This window comes from Megachile rotundata, unplaced genomic scaffold, assembly GCF_050947335.1.
Source record: "Megachile rotundata isolate GNS110a unplaced genomic scaffold, iyMegRotu1 scaffold0093, whole genome shotgun sequence".
Lineage (NCBI taxonomy): Eukaryota > Metazoa > Arthropoda > Insecta > Hymenoptera > Megachilidae > Megachile > Megachile rotundata.
Window position 1 is genome coordinate 532,470 of NW_027473390.1, and position 6,819 is coordinate 539,288.

A 6,819-nucleotide genomic window follows, 5' to 3' on the forward strand; every position below is an offset into this window, starting at 1 on the left:
ATCACAATCATAAAATCGCAATCATACAATCGCACTCATACAATCACAATCATACAATCACAATCATACAATCACAATCATTCAATCACAATCATACAATCGCAATCATATAAATACAATCTCCCAAAAACAATCATACAATCACAATCATACAATCACAATAATACAGTCACAATCATACAATCACAACCATACAATCACAATCATAAAATCACAATCATACAATCACAATCATACAACCACAATCATACCATCACGATCATACAATCGCAATCATACAATTACAATCTCAGAATCACAAACTCGCAAACACAATAATACAATCACACCCATAAAATAGCAATCATACATTTACAATCTCCCATACACAATCATAAAATCACAATATAACAGTCACAATCATTCAAATACAATCATACAATCACAATCGTACACTCCCAATCATACGATCACACTCATACCGTCACAATCATACAATCACAATCATACAATCACAGTCATACAATCACAATCATACAATCACAATGATACGACCACAAACATCCAAAAGCAGTCATTCAATCACAATCATGCAATCGCAATCATACAATCACAATCATACAATCACAATCATACAATCACAATCATACAATCACCATCATACAAACACAATCCTGCAATCGCAATCATGGAATAACAATCATGCTATCGCAATCATAGAGTCACACTCATACAATCAGAACCATACAATCACAGTCATACAATTACAATCATACAATCACAATCATGCAATCACAATCATACAATCACAATCATACAATCACAATCATACAATCACAATCATACAATCACAATCATACAATCACAATCATACAATCACAATCATACAATCACAATCATACAATCACAATCATACAATCACAATCATACAATCACAATCATACAATCACAATCATACAATCACAATCATACAATCACAATCATACAATCACAATAATACAGTCACAATCATACAATCACAACCATACAATCACAATCATAAAATCACAATCATACAATCACAATCATACAACCACAATCATACCATCACGATCATACAATCGCAATCATACAATTACAATCTCAGAATCACAAACTCGCAATCACAATAATACAATCACACCCATAAAATAGCAATCATACATTTACAATCTCCCATACACAATCATAAAATCACAATATAACAGTCACAATCATTCAAATACAATCATACAATCACAATCGTACACTCCCAATCATACAATCACACTCATACCGTCACAATCATACAATCACAATCATACAATCACAGTCATACAATCACAATCATACAATCACAATGATACAACCACAAACATCCAAAAGCAGTCATTCAATCACAATCATGCAATCGCACTCATACAATCACAATCATACAATCACAATCATACAATCACAATCATACAATCACCATCATACAACACAATCCTGCAATCGCAATCATGGAATAACAATCATGCTATCGCAATCATAGAGTCACACTCATACAATCAGAACCATACAATCACAATCATACAATTACAATCATACAATCACAATCATACAATCACAATCATACAATCACAATCATACAATCACAGTCATACAATCACAATCATACAATCACAATCATACAATCACGATCATACAATCGCAAACATACTGTCACAATCCTACAATCATAATCATACAATCACAATCATACAATCACAATCATACATTTGCATTCATACAATAACAATCATACAATCACAATCATAAAATCGCAATCATACAATCGCACTCATACAATCACAATCATACAATCACAATCATACAATCACAATCATTCAATCACAATCATACAATCGCAATCATATAAATACAATCTCCCAAAAACAATCATACAATCACAATCATACAATCACAATAATACAGTCACAATCATACAATCATAACCATACAATCACAATCATAAAATCACAATCATACAATCACAATCATACAACCACAATCATACCATCACGATCATACAATCGCAATCATACAATTACAATCTCAGAATCACAAACTCGCAATCACAATAATACAATCACACCCATAAAATAGCAATCATACATTTACAATCTCCAGTACACAATCATAAAATCACAATATAACAGTCACAATCATTCAAATACAATCATACAATCACAATCGTACACTCCCAATCATACAATCACACTCATACCGTCACAATCATACAATCACAATCATACAAACACAATCATACAATCACAATCATACAATCACAATCATACAGACACAATCACACAATCACAATCATACAATCACAATCATACAATCACAATCATAGAATCACAATCGTACAATCACAATCGTACAATCACAATCGTACAATCACAATCGTACAATCACAACCATGCAATCACAATCATACAATCGCAATCATACCATCACAATCATACAATCACAATCACACAATCACAATCATTCAATCACAATCATACAATCGCAATGATGTAAATACAATCTCCCAAAAACATTGATACAATCACAATCATACAATCACAATAATACAGTCACAATCGTACAATCACAATCATACAATCACAGTCATACTACCACAGTCATACAATTACAATCATACAATCACAATCGTACAATCACAATCATACAATCACAATCATACAATCACAATCATACAATTACAATCATACAATCACAATCATACAATCACAATCATACAATCACAATCATACAATCACAATCATACAATGACAATCATACAATCACCATCATACAAACACAATCCTGCAATCGCAATCATGGAATAACAATCATGCTGTCGCAATCATAGAATCACACTCATACAATCAGAGTCATACAATCACAGTCATACAATTACAATCATGCAATCACAATCATACAATCACAATCACACAATCACAATCATACAATCACAATCATACAATCGCAATCATACAATCTTAATCATACAATCACAATCATACAATCACAATCATACAATCACAATCATACAATCACAATCAGACAAACACAATCATACAATCACAATCATACAATCACAATCATACAATCACAATCATACTGTCACAATCAGACAATCGCAATCATGCAATAACAATCATGCTATCGCAATCATACAATCGCACTCATAAAACCAGAATAATACAATCACAATCATACAATCACAATCATACAAAAACAATCATACCATCACGATCATACAATCGCAATCATACAATTACAATCTCAGAATCACAAACTCACAATCACAATAATACAATCACACCCATAAAATAGCAATCATACATTTACAATCTCCCATAGACAATCATAAAATCACAATAATACAGTCACAATCATACAATCACAATCATTCAAATACAGTCATACAATCACAATCATACCATCGCAATCATACAATCACAATCACACAATCACAATCATTCAATCACAATCATACAATCACAATCATACAATTACAATCATACAAGCATAATCCTGCAATCGCAATCATGCAATAACAATCATACTATAACAATCATACAATCACAATCATACAATCACAATCATATAATCACAGTCATACGACCACAATCATACAATCACAAACATACTGTCACAATCCTACAATCACAATCATACAATCACAATCATACAATGGCATTCATAAAACAACAATCATACAATCACAATCATAAAATCGCAATCATACAATCGCACTCCTACAATCACAATCATACAATCACAATCATACAATCACAATCATTCAATCACAATCATACAATCGCAATCATATAAATACAATCTCCCAAAAACATTGATACAATCACAGCCATACAATCACAATAATACAATAACAATCATACTATCGCAATCATACAATCACACTCATACGGTCACAATCATACAATCACAATCATACAATCACAGTCATACAATCACAATCATACAATCACAATAATACAATCACAAACATTCAAAAGCAGTCATTCAATCACAATCATACAATCGCAATCATTCAATCACTATCATACAATCACACTCATATAATCACGATCATACAATCACAATCATACAATCACAATCATTCAATCACAATCATACAATCGCAATCATATGAATACAATCTCCCAAAAACATTGATACAATCACAATCATACAATCACAATCGTACAATCACAATCGTACAAGCACAATCATACAATCACAATCATACAATCACGATTCATACAATAGCAATCATACAATTGCAACCATGCAATCACAACCATACAATCACAATCATATAATCACAGTCATACGACCACAATCATACAATCACAATCATACACTCGCAATCATACAATCACAACCATACAATCACAACCATATAATCACAATAATACAATCACAAACATACAATCACAATCATACAATCGCAATCACATAAATACAATCTCCCAAAAACATTGATACAATCACAATCATACAATCACAATAATACAGTCACAATCGTACAATCACACTCATACAGTCACAATCATACAATCACACTCATACAATCACAATCATATAATCACAATCATACAATCACAATCATACAATCAAAATCATACAATCACAATCATACAATCACAGTCATACGATCACAACCATTCAATTACAATCACACAATCACGGTCATACAATCACAATCATACAATCACAATCATACAACCACAATCATACAATCACAATCATACAATCACAATCATACAATCACAATCATACAATCACAATCATACAATCACAATCATACAATCACAGTCATACGATCACAACCATTCAATTACAATCACACAATCACGATCATACAATCACAATCATACAATCACAATCATACAATCACAATCATACAATCACAATCATACTATCACAATCATACAATCACAATCATACAATCACAATCATACAATCACAATCATACAATCACGATCATACAATCACAATCATACAATCACAATCATTCAATCACAATCATACAATCGCAATCACATAAATACAATCTCCCAAAAACATTGATACAATCACAATCATACAATCACAATAATACAGTCACAATCGTACAATCACAATCATACAATCACAGTCATACTACCACAGTCATACAATTACAATCATACAATCACAATCGTACAATCACAATCATACAATCACAATCATACAATCACAATCATACAATTACAATCATACAATCACAATCATACAATCACAATCATACAATCACAATCATACAATCACAATCATACAATCACAATCATACAATGACAATCATACAATCACCATCATACAAACACAATCCTGCAATCGCAATCATGGAATAACAATCATGCTGTCGCAATCATAGAATCACACTCATACAATCAGAGTCATACAATCACAGTCATACAATTACAATCATGCAATCACAATCATACAATCACAATCACACAATCACAATCATACAATCACAATCATACAATCGCAATCATACAATCTCAATCATACAATCACAATCATACAATCACAATCATACAATCACAATCATACAATCACAATCAGACAAACACAATCATACAATCACAATCATACAATCACAATCATACAATCACAATCATACTGTCACAATCAGACAATCGCAATCATGCAATAACAATCATACAATCGCAATCATACAATCACAATCATACAATCACAATCATACAATCACAATCACACAATCACAACTATACAATCGCAATCATACAATCACAATCATACAATCACAATCACACAATCACAACAATACAATCACAATCATACAATCGCAATCATACAGTCGCAATCATACAATCACAATCATATAATCACAGTCATACGACCACAATCATACAATCACAATCATACAATCACAATTACAATCACAATCATACCATCACAACCATACAATCCCAACCATACAATCACAATCATACAATAACAATCATACAATCGCAATCATATAAATACAATCTCCCAAAAACATTGATACAATCACAATCATACAATCAGAATCATACTATCACAATCATACAATCACAGTCATACAATCACACTCATACATTCTCAACAATACAACCACAATCATACAATCCCAATCATACAGTCGCAATCATACAATCACTATCATACAATCACAGTCATACTACCACCGTCATACAATTACAACCATAAAATCACAATTACAATCACAATCATACCATCACAACCATACAATCACAACCATACAATCACAACCATACAATCACAATAATACAATAACAATCATACTATCACAATCATACAATCACACACTTACGGTCACAATCATACAATCACAATCATACAATCACAGTCATACAATCACAATCATACAATCACAATAATACAATCACAAACAATCAAAAGCAGTCATTCAATCACAATCATACAATCGCAATCATTCAATCACTATCATACAATCACACCCATATAATCACGATCATACAATCACAATCATTCAATCACAATCATACAATCGCAATCATATGAATACAATCTCCCAAAAACGTTGATACAATCACAATCATATGACCACAATCATACAAACACAATCATAAAATCACAATCATACAATCACAGTCATACAATCACAATCATACATTCACAACAATACAATCACAATCATACAATCCCAATCATGCAGTCGCAATCATACAATCACTATCATACAATCACAGACATACTACCACTGTCATACAATTACAACCATACAATCACAATTACAATCACAATCATACAATCACGATCATACAATCGCAA